Genomic DNA, 21383 nt, shown 5'->3' on the forward strand with positions numbered 1-21383 from the left:
CATGTGAGTCCCAGCTTGATATGGTCCTACATATCCTTCACTCTTTCTCTTGGTTTTATGTGTAATGGTGGTGAAAATCTGTAAACAAGCAGGGATTAGGACTGCAGACACATGCTTGTAATGTCTGTGGTGGTTTTAAAGTCCCTACATCTCTATTTACACGTGCAATTTTGGGGGGGGGGAATCTATTTTTGATCCTCTTAGGGAAGGTCACCACATCTAGCGGAACAAAATGACACATCTTTCAAAGATGAGGTACTCAACGAGATACTTTTATATCTTCAAATAACTGATTACATTTAACCCTTTAAAGTGTGAACCATGAAATTATTGGTAGAAAATTATATTTTTTTGAAAACTTAGTACTTATTGAACCTTCTTACAGATAAAAAAATATTTATTTATTTTTATTATTATTAAATTATTGTTTTATTTGCATCAAATTTGCTAAACCTGTGTAAATGTATTGCATTATGCTATTTTCACAAGCCCTAACACTCATTCTGACCCCGTATCAGTTTCTCATCTTATATTCCTGTCATGTTTCTAAGATGAAAAAATGTTAGCCCTTTAATGTTGACCTAACCCTTCCCCCGGAGTATGCTCCCGTTTTCCCTTTGGTTATGAGATGCAAAACAGAGAAAAACACAATCACCACAAAAGAGAAAGTGATAGGAATACAAATGCAAAACAGCTTAAATGAAGAATATTGAATTTGCATTTAATTTCAAGCTCTATCTCTGTTATGTGCTGCATAATCATCTACTACAGGGATTGTCGAATTTTGCATGTGACATGGGACAGTCTATGACAAATGCTACTTTTAAAATTCAACTCACTGTCTCTCGCACAGCAGGGCTTTTATAATTGCACAAACAGCTGAGCATAATGTACAAAACAGCAATTAAATGTTCTCTCACTGAATTTAATAATACTTCCTAATTATATGGTCTACTTCAGTGTCTACAGAATCTGGCACAAAGGAAAAATGATGCGGTCTAATACCAAATTATATCATTCAAACCCCTTCATAATAAGTACACAAACATATCATAAACATGAAAGTAAGATGTGATATTAAAACCTTCGTGCAAAAGTGAAAAAAAGAGAAAGGTTTTTGTGATGAAAATAAATGAGAATAAGGGTCTGAGAAGAAGTGGTGAGGCGAGATGATACTGAATGGAGACATAGTGGGAGAGGACTGTGGATGTGTGTGTGAGAAAGTATGGCAGAAGAGCTGGACTATTAATGTGACAAATGGCGATTTCATCTGCTGACTGCATGCACATGACTACATTAGTGCACTCTAAATCACGACTAGAGGAAGTATGAGGAAACTAAGTAACATACTAAATAGGAGACTGAATGAAGGAATATCGGGCATCTCAGGTAGACGGGCATGCACTGTATTCGTGGTTGTAGGTTTAAGTAAAACAAGAAAAAAAGAATAAGAATAGAAATGTGAGAGAATTAGGAAAGGGGTGCGGGAGTAGTGGAGAGATTATTTGTAGCTTTTTGCATGAATGCTCAGGGGAATTCAAGAAAATGTTCCTCAGGCCAGGAAGTGTCTTACAGTTTGTACATGAGTGGGAGAGACAGACAGACAGTCATACATGCAAGCCAAGGTGTGCAAAAGGGCATTTGGCAAATTTTCTGTAGGGCACCATGAAATACCTTTATGTTGCCCAAGTCATGCCAGCAGCAGTGATCAAATCTAGTACATGCTTCAACTTGGATACAACATCTAAATGTGTCTGTTGGCAACAACAATATGTATTGAACTACACACTGGAAACAGTCTGCTCCCAAGAGTTACCGATTCTCTTTTAACAAGTTTCACTCTCAGGTGCAGCCTACTCACTACAAACTTTACAGAGTTGGGAAGGGTGTAATATTGGCTTGAATTCCAGCTTCCTGTGCCATTAAGATACTTGTAATAGACCTGGATCAGTTTGTCCATTGACAGAACATACCGGGTATATGAATTCTAAGTTGAAATGATGAGTTTGGGACTGACCATTTCAGATTTTGGTGAATACAGAAAAGAAGAAATGCATAGTTTGCACATTTCATTGATTACCAAGGGACAGCCATTTTTTAAAATGAAGGCAAGGGCAGGAAGTATAACATTCCAAGGGTTTATGGGTAATAAAACACATTTCTGCGAGTATTAAGCAGTAGCATAATAAACTGCAGTATAAATAAACGACTGGTTGCACAAATGACTTTTCTAATGTAAGGCAGAACAGAAGAAAATTATAATAAAAATAAAAAAAACCCAAAAAGGAGCAAACATAACAAAAACTTTAGTATCTGGTATATTTTAACCTAATCTGAACACCTTTATTTTTATTTTAAGTGTGAGATTCAAAGCTCAAAAGCAGAGCTTTACAAGGAAAGCACTGGCTGATTTTAGGATATCAGTGAAAGGTGAATCCCGAGGACTGAGTGACATGGAATTAAAATGAGAACCTTTCATTTTAATGTTTCACACTGTGTGCCTGAAATACAAGTACTGAGCCAGGTTAGAACTGGGAATTTTATTTTATCATCGCATCTGAGCAAACATAATCATCCTTAAAATGTTAAACGTGCAATTTATTGACTGATTATAAATTTGTATTTTGTGCTTCATGTATAGTGTAATTATTTACCTAATGTTCCATCAGCTGTCATGCAGTGAACTGGAATCGTCACCTTCATTTGTGCTATAGGATCAGGACAGAGTCACCTCCCCTAACCTCTGTGTTTCAGGTGCTTTTAGCAGGCTGTGGCTAAAGTGTCTTCAGCCATTTTGGCTTCGTAATGGACACCCCAGGCCCATTATACAGCAGACAGCCAACTGACAGGAGGGAGGAGTACTCTATAGTCATTGGCAAGGATGATAATGGTGGAATAATGACTCTTAAATGTTCCCCCTGAAGTCGACAGAGGCCATCCTTCATTTCCTGCAAGCTATCTGACAACCAGAATCAGCATACAACAGCACTCTTATTCATGTGTCATATAAAAAACCTCACTTTTCCAGAATAACACATGCAAAATGCTCTAAATTCACATAGTTGATTAACATTTACTTTAACTAATTGGAAGAATTTATAAACTACAAATTAAGGCACATGATGCTACAAAGTAACAGCTCAAATGGGGAAGCAGAAGTTACTGTATTTGGAAAGAGAGATTCAGTAATCTATCATGGCCACGGTGGAGAATTCGTCATTTTCTTCTATCAGTAACGATATGGTTGATCGATGGACAATGAATTCAGTAGGTGTATGAATTTTTAAACACTTTTAATCAAAGCTGCATATCTTTAAAAACTTGATAAACCTCTCATCACAGTAAAATACATTCCTCCCTGATCAGCAAAAGCACATGGCATTTTTCTGCTCAAGTCCTCGCCTCATCCGACCAGTTCAGTTTTGTGCAGATGGGCCATGGAGCGAGAAAATTATCATCAAGACACCAGACTGAAAAAAGACACTGCAATCTGTTTTCCCACGAAAACGGGATGTCATCAGTGTCTCGCCCTCATTTTACCAATGTAATATGAAGGGATGAAACAAAACACCACACCACTGCCTTGGTGAATATTGCATAAATTGGGCCTGTCTCAGTGATTTCACAGCCTAAATAAGACAGTCTCATTTAGTTTGCTCTGACTCAGAGCCCGATCCTAGGATACAAAGGAGGGAATCAACACTGAGATAAATGCTGCGTGTTGTCAACGCAACTCTTCCCTACAGTGACAGTGGTGTAACTCTGATCTAATTGAGACAGCTTGTAATACAAGATTCAGAATAAAATGCTTTATCTTCATTTATGCTGGGAGATTTTATATTAATCTGGGATTATTTGTCAGAGTATTAAGGTGCTACAATGCTTTTTGCTGTTTTGATAATAAGCGCACATCTATTTATTCTGAATATCAAAATCATTACATTTCACTATTAACTTGAATGTAATTAAAACAGATTTTAATGAATTATTGATTTAACAAATTTTCCACAAAGAAAATACCACAGCTTGAATATTCTATTGAATATTCAAGCTTTAAATAATAATTTAAACCCACCATATGTTTACATTCAAACTTCTACTTGGATCAAACTCAACTCCGTCAGCACACTGATTACTATATGAAGGGCACGGACTGAAATGCTCTGCTGCTGAATTAGTCATTGATGGCTTTGGAACACAGTGGACTTCTTTTTATGTATTAGCTGTTGGATAATTTGCAAGAGCTTTAAAATGTCCATATTGTGCACAGCTAAGAGGAGACGGGATGTTTTGTCTCATTTCTTATAAATGGGTCCTTCCACACTGCTTTTGGCAGCTTCCCACAACATAATAGGACTTCACCACACAGAAGGGACAAATGGGAGAGATCAGTATATGGCAGCTGGACCAAGACTCCATTCAACAAATAAATGTGCGGCAACATTGCACCTGCAGTAGGTATGAACCATTTCTAAATCAAGCTCTCTCCTTCACTCTCTCAATCTCATCTTGTGCTCTCTTTTGGGAAGATAAACATCCTTGGCCCTTTCCTAGTACCTGTTCTCATCTGTCAGACTACGATAAGGGTACATATACCCTGTCAATACTATTGATGCTAAGACTGCCCACGTCATCTAAACTGTGATGGAGTATTTCACTTCAGTAAATTATACCCTCCAGATAAGTGACAGACAGAATAGCAGAAATAAGCTTAGTACAGTGAAAACTGCTTATATTCAGGGGGTGGATTCAATAACAGAAAGACCTACAGCTCAGCAGAATGCAATGATAAATATTACCTTTGTGAATTTTGAACTTTAATGTACAATTCGTATTTGTCCACTGGGGCCAGGAAAACCTCACGATGTAATTCAATTCAATGCAATATCATTACAGCCTATTGCCTCAGAAATTAACTCAATAAATAACTCAGAGTCTCAACATACATTTAAGTCATAGGCTTTACCAGACATTGCATTTATTGGAGTCTTTTGTATTAAAATTAGATTTCAGATAGGTGCTGGTGTTTGAAACACATTTAAGTGCATGTAGTCATCATTTCCCGTTAACCGTCTTCTGAAATCTCTCTTCTAATGCTGCCTAAAAAGCATTACAGTACATCTCCATGTCAGTGTGCCCACTTCTACATATGATGCATGCTATAAACGCTTGTTGGTTTTTATTCGTTTAATAGTTATACTTAAAAAAAAATGTTTCTACTAGAGCAAGAACTCAGAAGTCAATTGCTCTTTACTTTCTCAGCAAAGCCAATTGTTGCCATTACTTTGTGAATTTCTAATGGCTAAAATGCCTTTGCTGACTTGTAAATAATTCAGTGTGACAGTGGCAGTGTTGCAGTACAAACAATGACACATAGCTGGCATCTTTTAGAGTATTTTAAATCATGCTACACTAGTTCCTGTTAGTCCTATCAGGCACAATGTTTGAGGCACATTCACTTTTCCAAACTGTGTGCATTAAAACCACCACAGCGATCGCGTTGCACTAATTGCATGCCACAGAGAAACAGTGCGTTGCTTTGTTGTGTACAAAATCTATAGACTATATGTTACAATCACTGTTGCATTTTCCAAAAGCATGCAAATGGAGTTATTGTTTCCTTTTCTCTCTTTGTGTTCTGAACTGAAGAAGCGGCAATCAATCACAAAATCTACATTTTGTTGAAAATCTGAATGGTTTGTGTGTTTAGAATGAGGCCCAGCGTGTACTTTAGTACTTTCATGTCTCATCCTCTGGGTTTCCATGTTAAATATGCTTTTGACAGCTGGATCTTATTATTTATGACATCAGAGCTGACAAAAGAAGATAGCTGCTGTGCCTTGTTAAATTTATGCTCGGGGAAATTTTTTGGCTGCTGGTGGTACCCAGGAGATGTGAAAGGAAAAGAAATATAGTGTACTCTGCAGGCTGCGAGAAGCGCTTGACCTAAAGGAACCCACTCCCTGTACATTTTGTAAACAAGGTAAACAAACATATAGAAAAAACTTGAAGGCACACCCAATGTACATTTGTCAAAAACTGCTGAGTCATTGATTATTCACCATTCTGACAGTGAAGCAGATGCCACCAGACAATGATAAAAACAACAACACCAGAATGTGATACAACTAGCTGCCATGTCTTATGGCATCAGTTTCAACTGTTGAGCAATCAGCAGTGACTTAACCCTTTTCCCTGAAGCAGTGAGCTTTTGATGTACTTCACAGAGCAGACATGTGTGTGGAGTCTGAGGCAGTAACATTAAAGACAGTGATTCTACTTCTAAGATTAACTTGATGTCTGTAAGAACAAGAGCACAAACGGCAATCTGGAACTGCATATATATTAATCCATTTAAATGAATTCCCACCACTCTTTGTTTCTTTGGTATCTCTTAAGTCCCTTATTTTTTTCAGAGTGCTTTTGACTCTCTGTCACTTGTTCTCCCATCAGCACAGCCGCTGTAGCTTCCAGGGCTAATATGGTCAGTGTAATGCACACAACAGTCTTTTATGTATGCAATGACATGTGTGTGTGTGTGCGTGCATGTTGCCTTTTTTTCTCTTCTCTTTTTATGCTTGTCTGATTAGCCTTCTTGGAATTAACATGCGGCCATGCCTGTTGGGACAAGGTGCTTCATTGGCAGCAGCGTGCTGAATATTGAATCAGGTGAATAGCAAACCTAGTTTTGATGTGGTAAACATGTGTTTGGGTTTTGTGATGATTGATTTGGATGGTGTTATCAAGAAAGATTGGCTAGCATTTTCAGAGGATAATCATGACTCATTCACCACAGGGATAGACTGAGTGGAATTAGGAAACATCTCACGCGCTCTCTTGGTAATGTGTCATTTGCTCTGATATCATCTCTTTCTTTGTCTCTCTCTGTTTGTACTTTTCTGGTCTCCTTTTCTTTCTCCCTGTCTGCAGATCTCTCTTGGCTTTTTTCTTTTTCATCTGATCTCTGTGGGTTTGCTTCGCGTGTGCCCTGTTAATGTCACCCTGCACGTTGGTTATAACAACCTGCCCTTGTCTGTTCAAGCCCATCTGCATCTCAAACAATACCTTAAATATGCAAGATAAATAATGAATTAGCATAAGTTCAATTAAGGATGCTATCTTTCTCTGTGCAACAGTAGCAGTCAGTGGATTAAAAAAAACAAAACAAAAACATAGCTACATTAAAATGAGCAAACTTTAAATACGTACATAAATACAACTGTGGTCAAATAACTGGCAGCTCTTTAGGAACTAATAATAAAGTCGATCTGCAAAACAGATGATTGCATTAGGCATTATACTGGGACTGGGCTCCAGAGGACAACCCCTTTAACCCTCTCAAGGCAGGCGTTGCCGATTTGCAACAGTTAAAATTTAAGAACCTGATTACCCCACATACATATTTTATGAGTTTGTTTTACTCAGAAGTACCACTGAAGGACTTGGTTGTGCATTAGCAACAAAAAGTTTAATTTGAGCCGGAGAGGGTTAAGTTCCCCATGGCATCTCACAGATGCAAGTTTTTAAGCTCTTTTGGCAACTCTGAGTTCACTTTATAAGTCAACTTAATCTGTCTGTAGCAGCTAATGGTTCAGTAGCAATAGTGGTGCTGCTACAGTTAGATGTGGTTAGGCACATCTGTGGGTAGATATGAATCTCTATAGTCTGGAATGAATCCCAGCAAAATGTTGAAAAGGGATAAAAGACAATTTTCTCAATTGTTGTTGCCATTTATACTGTAAAGCTCCAGCTTCAAACTCACTCTATACACTTGCTGTTCATTTTTTAATGATCTTAATATGATGATTTAAAACAAAAGATAATGCCACCTACCTACTGTTCAAATCTTTGATTTGTGTTGGGAAGCCGATCAGATGAAAGATTCCATAAAATGAACTGACACAGTTTCTTTTAGACACGGGTTAAACTGAAAGGCTGCACTAAGGCCTTAAGGATTATTTTGTGATTTATGCAAAACTGCTGTAGCAGACTCCAATAAGCTTAGATTACTCTAGAAAACCCAAATAGATTCCATTTAAGTCTTAAATGACAGCATGCTGTTAACACTGTTTTGTATTAAACCTGGTGCTTTCAATTATTAGCTTTGCTGGCATTATTAGCTTTTTGTACTGGGATGCACGCAGCCCAAACATCCCATATGAATAGGGAGCAGAAGCATTTTGAGAGATGAAGATGTGTGCTCATGGTTTCCACATGTACTCTGCACAGTGTTTTGGCACAACTTACTAGCACAAGTTCAATGCTGTTGGGCACTGCCCTTCAGTACTTTTTCTGTGAAAAATAGCATCTTAGATCAATGCTGTGCAATACTGATCCAACTAGTTCTTGCACCATTTATGTTACATTTTCTCAGCAAAACTTTAAGTTTTAGGTTTCTTTTACTGTAAAGAAATATCCTCGATACCTTTTCCTATTCCGATTTACATTATATTCCCTCTTTCAGTGGCTTGCACATTGCTAGTGTTGAAGTGTGTTAGCCTACTATCTCCACTAAAGCTCATGTTGGCACATAAGATCACAGCCACCTGTTCCCACAGCTTGAACAAAGCTGGACATGTGTTCTTCTGCAAGCCTGATGGCAGATAGGTGTTCACCTACTTTGCAAAGTAATTCACTGAAATCCACTCCCACCATTATCTAAGACCTGAGTCAGAGGGAGAAACAGCCTTCTTCCTACGTGTTAAATCAACTTGATGGGCTCACGATGTTGATTCATCCTGCTGAGCTGAGCAATACACAAATTAAATGTCAGGCAGTTAAAAGACACAAGAACTGTGTAATTAGGTTTTGCCATTAGTATAGGATATTAAAATTCTTTTTTTTATTCTAAAAAATTGAAGTGACAAATTTATTGTTCAGTGTTTTAACATGACACATCTAAATTAAAAAAATGTAGTCGATCAATACGGCTGAAAGGGGCCACAATTGGGGTATGAGTGGTTGGTTGAAACACTGGCTGAACTCAGAGTGAACCACCTGTGGACTTGAGCCAAACCTCTGTCATGCACCAATAGAAAACAATGTAACTTTGAAAGCTCCTGTCAATTTTACATCCTGAATCTGTTCAAATGATCTTTAACATTACTTCCCTTCACCATAGCAAACCCTGTAAATACTATAGGCAGTCATTTTTAAAGAAGTAATCATTAATGAAATTGCAATTAACACAAGCGGGGTCTTAAGATGAGGGTAATGGTGTGAACAACAGTAAACAAACAGCAGCAGCTGTTACATGCGCACAATTTTTTATTCAGATTAAAATCACTCTGCTTAAGGATATTAGGTCGGCTAATTACATGGGATGTTATTTTAATACGCTCTGGTGTTTATCTGAACACACTTAATAAGAGGAGTGTGATGTGCAAAAGTAATGAATATGTCATGCATTAATCTTTCTCGGCTATCTTATCTCTCTGGCACAAGTTTGATCAGTTCTGTGAAGATGGATCCTGTCAGTTTAAACCCAGTAGTTTCAGTTATTTTGTTGCTTGAAAAAAGAAGACAAGAAAAAAAAACAGGGAATGAGTTGAGTTTTTTAAGTTTCTTTATACTTTGCTTCGATAGAACCAAACTTTTAATTTAATGTGGTACTGAGCAATGGTTCTCCTGGCTTTCTAAAGTTCTTTGAGAACATTTTTGTGCACAGTTTCTGGTTTTGCACTCATTTTCCATCCAGTTCTTGTACCCAGCCATTTTCAGAAGAATGTTTTCCTTTTTTAGTAAGTCACCTAAACACTTAGTTAAATAAACATACCAAAGTTAACACAGCTTGACCAGCATAAATTAGTATCCTGGCCAAAGAGCTATTAGCTGAAAACTTGGCACATCTTAGTATGGTGTGAAATATGTGCTTAAAAAATAGAAAAGTAAACAAGAAGGAGGACAACAGAAGTTGCAGCCTTAAAAACATCTACAGCAGCAGTAGTTGGAAGCCCCGAGCGATACATTTGGTCCTTTGTAGCTACCGTTTACCAAAATCTCATGAGAAATGGCCTAAATAGAAGGGTGGCTGTCAAGAATCCATTCTTAACCAAGAAAACAGTGAGAAATCGCTGTTAGAGTCGAGTCTGGACCTTAAGAGTACTAGAGCAGTATGGGACAATTTTGATAGAGATTGGAACAAAAGGCAAGCAGCATCCAAAGAAGAGCTTTGGAAGGTCCTTCAAGAATCCTAGAGAGATACTTCTGAAGACTAAGAAATCTGAAGAAGCCTTGTATAAGAGAGTTCAGGCCATGCTGAAGAATAAAGATGAACTGATTTTAATACTTGTTGAGACTGTACAAACTCTGTTTTTGCCTTAAGTACTGTACCTTGAATTATCGATGCACTGATTTCCTATTTTGCTAGTAATATGCAAAGAAACAATGTGTGACTTAAGACCTTTGAACAGTAACGTAATGTAGTAACTATGGCAAATAGAATATCTCATTAAGCCATTCTCCATTTTAAGCAATATTTTTAAGGAGATGGGGGTGCGGTAAGTGACGGAAGTGACGGACAGGGTAAGCGACTCATGTTGTAACTGACGTCAGACGCCGGAGATTTTTGGGGAAATTAAAGTGAATGGTAGTTTAGAATTGAACAAATTCCTTTAAGCTTCAGTATTGCCAAATACACTTATCAATTGTCTTATGACTAACAACATAACTAACAACATTTGTCTAACTCATCTCCAACACCCCGGAGAACAATGGGGAGAGTTTAGAGGCTCTCCAAGATTACATTGATCAGTGCTTCCAGGATCTCGTAATGAAGAAGGCCCAGAGTGCATCTTCCCCGGCCAAATCTGAGACGCCGTCGTCGAAAAGATGTCGCCCGGCAGATTCCCCCGGCACAACATCGCCAGCCGGCAAAAATATTGCTGACATACTGGAGTCGATCGACCAACGTTTGTCCAGTTTCGATGCAAGGCTGTCCGTGGTGGAGATTCTTCACCGGGAATTTAAATCCTTGCGAGAATCCCTGGAGTTCAGCCAGCAGCAGGTGGAAAAAAAAAAAAGGGAGGTTGACTTCCATAAGTAATTTGAATGACTTGTTAATGCAGAAGATGTAACGTTTTTCTCTCCTTGAAGGAACAATAATCTATATTCACTCCTTGTTGTCACAAGTGTTTTTAATTCTGAACACCGGAATCTCCTAAGTTCCAATAAGCTTCGCTTATTATCTTGAATTTACATGCAATGGTTGCACGAAAAATAATTATAGCAACAGTCAGCAGCTTATCTATTATTCATTTCCTACTTAATTTATTTCACCAGTGTAATTAAGGATTTCTGTCTTTAACTTGCTAATCACTAGATTATATTTAAAGTTTGAAAATATTCCAACCAATGCACGTGTATTCTATGAATAGTTACACAATGTGTAGTTTTGCTTTCTCGGTTTCTTACAAAGATGTTGCTTTTACAAGCAAAAGGTTTTCACACTTTTACTCTCATCTTGCATTACCTTGTTGAACTAAATAATGAGCCTGCAGTTTCAAGGACCACATCAAGACCTAAAGCCTAATAAAGTAACTGTGCACAAAATTGCTGGAAGAATGAGCACATACAATTCAAAGCAATTCTCTGTCACATTGAGGAGTCAGTTCTTTCTTTCTTTCTGAAAAGGAACTGACTTTCCCCTGAAAGTCTGCTCTCTTCTTAACGTTAGCACTGCCCTGTTGAAAAACAAATTAGCTCATTATCCTTGAAAGGCTGGGCACATAGGAGCGGCATGCGTGACAAGCCAAGCCTTTGCTTGTGCCAAGCTGAAAATGTCAACATACTACCTCGAGAGTGCGCATTAAACTCAGGCGGTAATGGCTGTCACAAGACAGATCCCCATTATCAAGTCCATTAAGGCACCACACTTCTTCCCAGTGAAAAAAAAAGAAAAAGAAAAAAACAGCCAACATGCTGCATAATCTTAAAGTTCAGAATAAGCATCTGTAGATAAATGCCAAGGTGACACACTTTCCATCGTGCCTAAAAACCTTTCATATGAAGTTCATTAAAATCAACTACAGGAGACATATGTGCCAAAATATCTTTTTGTGCATGCATATGTATGGGTGTGTAGGCATATCCAAAGTTTTCTATATGGTATGTCATTTCATTTGCATGAAAAGTAGCACCTCAGTAGCAAAGTTAATTCAATTTTCAAGTGTGATGACTAAAATGCGCTGGCATTTTCTCCGTAATGGATTCACAGTGTAATATACTGTATCCCCACTCAAACAATTTAATTTATTTTAGTACTTTTATTTATTTTTTTCTTTTCAGTCTAGTCTTACTGGAAGGGACTGAGCTCTCCACCTAATTTACCAAACAAACGTAAAACAAATGAGACAGGGATTCTACAGGAGTGTCTGTCTTCATTTCACAAACAGATGCCGTGATGAAATATTGTTTCAGATACGTAAACCACTTTAACTTAGCTAGAAGTTGTTACCTTTACATTGAGCCTGAGCGACTGTTTGCTTAATTTTAGTTTTTATTATCTCATATCCTAAATTGCAAACCTCTAAGTCATTTTTTGCATCAGGATCTAATTTCCTAATAGACTGTATTTCTTTTTTCTTCTGTTGTTCTGCACTCAAGTTTTTATTAATTTCCCCTTTTGGGAAATGAGTAGTGAGCAGAGGAAACAAAATATGGAAGAGGTCCCTCATGCATGAAATGAAAGAAAGCGCTTTGCCCTCCTGTAGGAGCTGACATTGACGTATTCTCCAAAGGTAACAGCTCACTCCTGTGACATTGTCACTACCCGATCCGTACCGGAAACCCGATTGGTACCCCGCATGCGCAAATCTTACGTCACTTCCTCTCTTTGCCAACATTGCGACATTCAATATATTTGACTGATACGGTTAGCGCCCAGTTAGCTCCTAGCATTTCTCAACAGCTCTGCCTCCTTTTCGACTGCCCGGGACATTTAAACAATGGATAATCCGTATACAAAAAAATGCATGCTTTTCTCCTCAACAGAGAGCGTCCCCCGATTGAGCAACAGCGCCGTAAAATAAGAAGAATGGCGCCTAATTATAGAGTTAATAATGCAGACTTTGTAATATCTCACGTGTAGATTCATCAGCCAGATGAAGTGTTTACTGACAATTGACAGTGATAGCGCACATCATCATCACTATTCCAACAATCCTCTCCTCACAGACAAGCATAAACACACTCGACTATCGCTAAATCAAATTTAACACACGTTTGTAATGACGCGAATTCAGTTTACAATAGGGTTTATTCGCTCGGTCAGCAGGTGGCGGTATCCTCGTACACTGGGGAGTAAACTGCCATTAAACGAACAGAAGAAGAAAAAAAAACATCTGCACATGCGCGGTACGGATCGGGTAGACCCGATTTGTACGGTCAGACTTTACACATGCGCAGTAAGGATCGGAGAGTCCTGATCCGTAACTATCTTTTTATTTTTCGTTTTTGTCCACATTGTACTGAAATGCTTCATTATTGCAAACATTTTAAGATATACTTGTTATTCTTAACATCTTAACAGATACTCTGACCCATAACTATCGTAAAACGCTACGACCGGAAGTAGAAACCTTTCGCGCATGCGGGTTACCGATCGGGTTTCCGGTACAGATCGGGTAGTGACACTACCGATCGGGTTTCCGGTACGGATCGGGTAGTGACAATGTCACAGGAGTGAGCTGTTACCTTTGGAGAATACGTCAATGTCAGCTCCTACAGGAGGGCAAAGCGCTTTCTTTCATTTCATGCATGAGGGACCTCTTCCATATTTTGTTTCCTCTGCTCACTACTCATTTCCCAAAAGGGGAAATTAATAAAAACTTGAGTGCAGAACAACAGAAGAAAAAAGAAATACAGTCTATTAGGAAATTAGATCCTGATGCAAAAAATGACTTAGAGGTTTGCAATTTAGGATATGAGATAATAAAAACTAAAATTAAGCAAACAGTCGCTCAGGCTCAATGTAAAGGTAACAACTTCTAGCTAAGTTAAAGTGGTTTACGTATCTGAAACAATATTTCATCACGGCATCTGTTTGTGAAATGAAGACAGACACTGAATATCTGACTACGTACTCGTTTCACTTCCAAACATCTTTACTCCTGTAGAATCCCTGTCTCATTTGAGATATTACAAAGTCTGCATTATTAACTCTATAATTAGGCGCCATTCTTCTTATTTTACGGCGCTGTTGCTCAATCGGGGGACGCTCTCTGTTGAGGAGAAAAGCATGCATTTCTTTGTATACGGATTATCCATTGTTTAAATGTCCCGGGCAGTCGAAAAGGAGGCAGAGCTGTTGAGAAATGCTTGGAGCTAACTGGGCGCTAACCGTATCATTCAAATACATTGAATGTCGCAATGTTGGCAAAGAGAGGAAGTGACGTAAGATTTGCGCATGCGGGGTACCGATCGGGTTTCCGGTACGGATCGGGTAGTGACAGACAGACATGCTACGTTTTAGCACTACGGATAAAAATGGCTTCCAAAACATGGATGCTCTATTCATCTTTTTTTTTTTTTTTTCATTGACAAAGCACAAAATACAGATATACAAATACAAAATATGAAACACAATGTCAGGGGATTCGTATAAAAAAGCAAAATAGACACAGTCTATTATAGAATCACATAATATTGAACAGGGAACATAGGTTTACGGTTTTGACAGCTTTTTGATTTTGAGAATGTTGTATGGTTTTAACATAGTGTTTGGTTTCATTTAAAAAGCACCGAAAGGATGGTTTTGCGTTAGAAAATTTAGACTTATGTATATGAAATTTAGCCAATAATATCAATAAGTTAACCAAATAAAATTCGTTCGCCCTGTGCATGGGGTACTTAAAGAAACCAAACAATATATTCTCGTAACAAAGAGAGAACTCAGAAAAGATAAAGGAAACAACAAAAACACAAAATTCTTGCCAGAAAAGATTCGTATATAAGCATGATCAAAATAAATGAGAAATATCTTCCTTCACACAATTACAAAATGTACAGTTAACATCAATGTCCTTTTTATAACATACAAGAAAAGACCTAGTTGGGTAAAAACGATGAATAACTTTAAAAGATATTTCCTTTACTTTGTTATTTAATAGAAATTTCGCCGGTAAGGTCCAAATCTTCTCCCATTCCAGGGCCTGGTATAAGTTATTCCAGTAGGCGACAGCCGTTGGGACACAAGTTCTGTCTTTTTGAAACAGAGTTCGTATTTCACGGTTGTTTTTCCTCCTTACAGAGGGGAAACACATCTGACCGACATAAGTAGCAGCAGGATCCAGTGGTAAAGGGGTCAAATCACTAACAACAGGATTTCTAAACAACATTAAGACCCCAGCAGGGATAGCATCAAACACTACGGCATATTCCTTTGGTGGAACAGGAAGACCATATGTATTCAGAAATTCTGAGTAAGAGAGTAAACCTCCAGCTGGATTTATAAGTTGTGCAACACGATGAATCCCATTATCAAACCAATTACTTAAAAACACCGATTTATGTTTGTATAAAATGTCTCTATTGTTCCAAATATAGTATCTATGTGGAGAAAAGTTGTGTTCATAAATCAATGACCAGGAAAGAAGCATCTGTTTATGAAAGTTGGATAGTTTTAAAGGGATTTTATCAATATTGTAATTACAAAGCAAAAGAAAGTTAAGACCACCAATTTTTGAGAAAATATAATTGGGAATAAAGTTCCAAATTGAGGTTGGGTTCCTGAAAAATTGTTTAATCCAGTTTATTTTAAACACATTGTTTAATGAGGAGAAGTCAAGAAAGTTTACTCCACCATGTTGGTATGAGTTGGATAAAACTGATCTTTTAATACAATGAATTCTATTCTTCCATATGAAATTATAAAGATGTCTGTCAATATTTGCCAGGGTTTCTTTATTTACATCAAGAGACAAAGCAGCATAAGTTAGACGAGATAAACCCTCTGCTTTCATGAGTAAAACTCTCCCTTTAATGGATAAATCCCGCTGCAACCAGGCATTAAGCTTTTTTTGTGTTTTGTCCAAAATTGGAGTGAAATTAAGGGAGCACCTGGTGGATTGATCTTTATTAATGACTATACCAAGGTAAGTGACAGACTCTTTAACTGGGATGCCAGCAATAGATAGACTGGTACAATTTCTAAGGGCAAGCAGTTCACATTTGCCAATGTTTAGGTGGAGTCCTGAAGCTAAAGAAAAGGCATTAATTGTGTTAATAGCCATCTGCACCTGTGAATCATTTTTTAAAAAGAGAGTGGTATCATCAGCAAGTTGACTAATGAATATTTCTTCATCCGCAATTGTTATACCTTTCAGAGGACTGCGTTTAATATAATCAGAGAGGAGTTGAGCACAGATGAGAAATAAGTATGGGGAGATGGGGCAGCCTTGCCTGATACCGCGGTTCAAGTTAAACCTAGGTGAAGTACCTGCTTCTAGTTTGATGGAGCAGTTCATATTTTTGTACATTGTTTTAATTGCATTCTGAAAATAAGGGCCAAAGCCAAATTTGTCCAAAGCCTGAAAAATAAAACCATGTTCAATCGTGTCAAACGCTTTGCAGAAATCTACAAATAAGATAAAGCTATCATCCCTACACAGATCTGCATAATCAATTAGGTCAAAAATAAGTCTGATGTTGTTGGATATGTGTCTGTTAACCATAAAGCCAGACTGAGTTTCATCAATAATATCATTCAAAACAGCTTTCAGTCTTTTGGCAAAGATCTGAGCTAGGATCTTATAATCATTATTAAGGAGGCAAATTGGCCTCCAATTGTCAATATAAGTGGGATCTTTCTTTGGCTTTGGGATTAGGGTTAACAGACCTTGTGATAAAGTGGGGGGAAGAGACTGATTTGTAAGACTTTCAATGTATACATTAAGAAGAAATGGAGCCAGTTGATCTGCAAAAGTAATGTAAAATTCAGAGGTTAAGCCATCGGGTCCTGGGGATTTATTAAGTTTAAGACGTCGAATAGCAGGTAGCACTTCACTAATAGATATCGGCCTATCACAGAAACTCATCTGATCTTCTTTAACTGTTCGCAAATCAGGGATTTGTTCCATAAAGTTCAGAGCAGCACTCTCATCAAACTCTGACTTGTATAAATTTCTGTAAAAATTGGAGCAATAGGTGGAGACTTTTCGGGGATCATCAATTATAATACCGTCAATATTAAGTCTCCGAACAGAACCAAGTTTAGAACGAGATCTCTCTAATTTAAAAAAAATAGGATGAGTGTTGTTCACCTTCTAACCATTTCCTCCTTGATCTCACAAAGGCTCCCTCTGCTTTCAGTTTATAGATATCATTTAACTTACTCTGCTGCAAAGCTAAGTCAGTTTTGTCTTCTTCAGATAGGTTCTCTGGTGGGATCTGAGTGAGAGCAGATATCCTAGTAATTACATTAATTTCTTCATTTTTCCTCTGTTTTGCTGCAGATGAGCCATACTCTCTTAAATATTTAGCGGCTTCAAATTTAAAGAGTTCCCAGTTTTGACAGTAGAGATGACTGGTTAAGGCTTTATCCCAGAAACGTTTGATTAATGACAAAATATCTTCAAGCACTTTTTCATGTTTTAGAAGGGAGTTATTAAGTTTCCAGTAGCAGCTCCTACAAGTTTGGGCGGCATTAGTATTGAAAAGGACCTGAAGTGATACCGCTTTGTGATCCGTGAGTGGAGTTGGCATTATATTGGCTATAACATTATCCCTATTTAAGCAATCAGAAATTAACCAGAAGTCAATACGGGATTTAGAAGAGTTGGATTTGTTACTCCATGTAAATAGTTTGGCTTTAGGGTTTTTAAATCTCCAAATGTCTATTAAATGAAACTTTTGCATGAATACATTTAAACAACAGGACAGAGAGTTATTTGAGCTAGGTGGCCATCTGTCTAGTGAAGGATCTGGAGCAATGTTAAAATCACCTCCAACTAATAACAGGAGATTCGGGTATTTGGATAACCAGAACAAAAAGCGTGTTTCAAGGGCATCCAGTAAGAAGTCATTATCAGACTTGGAATTAAAACCATACACGTTGGCAAGAAGAAGAAGTGTACCATCAATGTTGACAATCATTAACACATAGTGTCCTTCTGAGTCCATTTCAGAGTGCATAACGTTCCCATTAAATTTGTTCTTCAGAGTAGTAACTCCTGCCGATCTTTCCGATCCATGTGAGAACCATAGGTCCTTGCCCCACTGAGTTTTCCAAAAATCAGTATCCTTAATAACAGAATGTGATTCTTGAAAAAAAACAAAGTCAGTATTCTGTTGATTTGCAAACAAAAACAAAGCTTTTCGCTTAACAGTGTCTCTTAAACCCCTGACATTGAGAGAACAGTGATATAGACAGTGCGGCTTTAGCACAAAATAATGAACAGTTTACTTCCTATAGTTAACATGGAACTGGTATTAACTTTTATCCTGAACCTCAAAATTGTAAACAACCCCTTTGACATCTGTAACTTTATACCTCAAGGGGGGCATGAAACCTCCATCAACGCAGGTGCAGCTTGATCCTCAGGCGAAGTGAGCGTTGGGTGCACCTCTTTCCCCTCAATGATCACACGGACCCCAGCAAAGTGTGCTCTTTTTCCTTCTTTCCTTGCAGCATCAATAAGAGGCCAAAGCTTCTCTCGAATTGCCCTGTCAGCAGAGGACAGATCTTCAGAGAACCTCATGTAGTTTTCTTTCAGAAAGGAGCAGTTTTTAGCTTTTCTCCAGATCAAGTCACGAGCTGATCTTGTCACAAATCGAATGATAACCAGCCTTGGTTTCTTCTGAGTTTCGCTGTAGCGGCCCAGGCGATGAACTACATCAATACTGTTTTTGAATCCTGCACTTGTTTCCCCGGCAACAGTGGAGCAGATGTCAAGTACTTTTCTGGTGATGTCTTCTTGCTTTTGCTCAGGGACACCTGAGAGCCTGAGATTCCATCTCCGATGGTATCTTTCAACTTCGTTGACCTTCAGTTCTACTTGAGATATTCTGCTGCTGTTTTTTTCACAAGTAGCTTTAACGGTTTTGGTGACATTCTTCAAAGATTCTACTTCCAAGAACATGAAGTCAATAGACTTCTTCATGGCCTCGATGTTAACAGTATTCTTGCTGATCATAGCCTCCAGATTATCTGAGCGCTCATTAATTAAAGTAGCAATGTTGTTTTGCACATCAGCAAGAGTTATATCACCTTTGTGTTTTTTACCATCTGGTCTGGCTGGAGTATCGGGATCCGAATCCGGCAGTGTTATCAGTTCAGGACTTTTGCTGCGGTTGTAGTCATGTTCGGCGGTCACGGCATTCTTGGGGCTGGTTTTTGAGCCAACAACACCTGTGTTTCTCTCCATTTCCTTGGTTGCTCCTTTGGTTAAACTTTTAAACTTCATGGAAGTTTCTTTTTCCTTCCTTTTGCTTCCCTGAGTTGCTGAAAGCATCGCTGAAGTAGCAGAGCTTTCCTGCTGTTAGCTGAGCTATCGCTCTGCAAAGAAGCTAGGGTCGCGAAAAAGTCCTTTGAAGTATGGTTCAGGAAGCCGTTACTTAGGCTACGTTCACACTGCAGGTCTTAATGCTCAATTCCGATTTTTTGATCAAATCCGATTTTTTTGTCTCCTCGTTCACACTACAAATAAAATGCGACAGCAAACGCGCTCTAGTGTGAACGCTCAAAGCGGCCCGCATGCGCAAAAGAAGATGTCACACACAACGCGCTCTGTTTAGACCAAGAACAAACAGTATTGTTTGACTGATGGCCGTTAATATAAAGACTTCGGACTTTACGTTTCCCAATTTTTGCTTTAAGTTATTTTGTTATTTACATAATAATGTAAATAACCTAATAATGATCCTTATTGCTGTTTAAGAGAGGAGCGGTGCTTCAAAGGATAGCTGCAGATTTCTGTCAGAATCTGCAGATTATACAGTACAAATAAAATGTTTACGTTGTCTTCCCAACAGTTTCACTGACATCTACACTGGATGGCTAGGAAGCGTTCGCGATGTCTTCTCGGGCGCTGATAATTGGCTTCAGTCTTGTGTCGGTGACGTAAAAGGCGGATTTAATGCGACTTGACCGTTCACACAGCAGTCGCTTTCTAAAACATCGGATATGTATCGGATTCAGTACCACTTACGAAAGTGACCCAGATCGGATTTGAAAATATCGGATTTGCGCCGTTCACACTGTCATAGCATGATCGGATATGGGTCGCATAGGGTCAAAAAAATCGGATTTGATGCGCTTTCGCCTGCAGTGTGAACGTAGCCTTAGAAATGTCGCATACGTGTACTGACCCAGTATGAACCATCCAGATCCCTCAGGTCATCTGGATCCGGTCTTTTATCAGTTCCCAGAGTCAGAACCAGACACGGAGAAGCTGCATTCAGCTTTTATGCTCCTTATATCTGGAACAAACTCCCAGAAAGCCTCAGATCAGCTGAAACACTCAGTTTATTTAAATCCAGGTTGAAGACTCACCTGTTCTCAGCTGCATTTGAATAAAGCACCAAATCCACACTTTAAGCTTAAATTTCAAAACTTACATTTAACTACTGATTTTATCTACTGTTCTGATTTTATCTGTTTTGATTTTATATACTGTTGTTTGTTTGTTTGTTTGTTTGTTTGTTTGTTTGTTTGTTTGTTTGTTTGTTAATTAGTTAGTTTATTTGCTTGTTTTATTCAATTTTAAATCATGCTTTTTATTTGTTCTTGTTTCTAATGTCTCTGTAAAGCACTTTGAATCACCTTGTTGTTGAATTGTGCTATACAAATAAACTTGCCTTGCCTTGCCTTGAATAAACAGTCGGTAGAATAACTCATTTGAGATTCAGAGAAAAAACGATGGCTGAAAGGGAAGTAAAACTGCAAAATCCTGCTTAGCCGCGGAGAAGAGCATCTACCTTGGTCGCCATCTTGGCTGCTCCTGCTCTATTCATCTTTTTCAACTTTGCAACGGTGTGCATGCTGTCAGTCTATAACCTGTGGGTGCTCCCCGGCAACTGTTTCCTTGGTAACAGGTTCATTCAACATGTTAGCCATACTTGTACATTTGTAGCTAGTTTTTGGGGAGTGGTGCAGGACAGTATATTAGCTTTGTTGAGAAGATGGACTGTTGTGAGAAAAGTGTACAAGCAACAAAACACAAATTCAGCTTGTTAGCAGTTTTTTTTAAATACATATTCATAGACTGCAAGTGAATTTTGAGATGTGTTGGTGTTGTTGGCATTGTTAAAGAACTGAAACTACTACAGACCCCAAAATAGTCCTGTTAATATTTCAAAGCACGTGTGAGATTGTTTTATGTTACAGCACTGCAGTATATGAGTACACAAGCAGATGCCACCAACACATAATATTTTCTGTGCCCCAC

At 38.2% G+C, this 21383-nt stretch overlaps 1 protein-coding gene across 5 annotated transcripts in view; it reads right to left on the minus strand.

Annotated features, from left to right (window-relative positions):
* Positions 1–21383, minus strand: part of grid1a (glutamate receptor, ionotropic, delta 1a) — a 282018-nt gene that overhangs the window by 92427 nt on the left and 168208 nt on the right. The gene's annotated exons all lie outside the window — the stretch shown is intronic.

The sequence above is a fragment of the Astatotilapia calliptera genome, chromosome 13 (assembly GCF_964374335.1).
Source record: "Astatotilapia calliptera chromosome 13, fAstCal68.1, whole genome shotgun sequence".
Lineage (NCBI taxonomy): Eukaryota > Metazoa > Chordata > Actinopteri > Cichliformes > Cichlidae > Astatotilapia > Astatotilapia calliptera.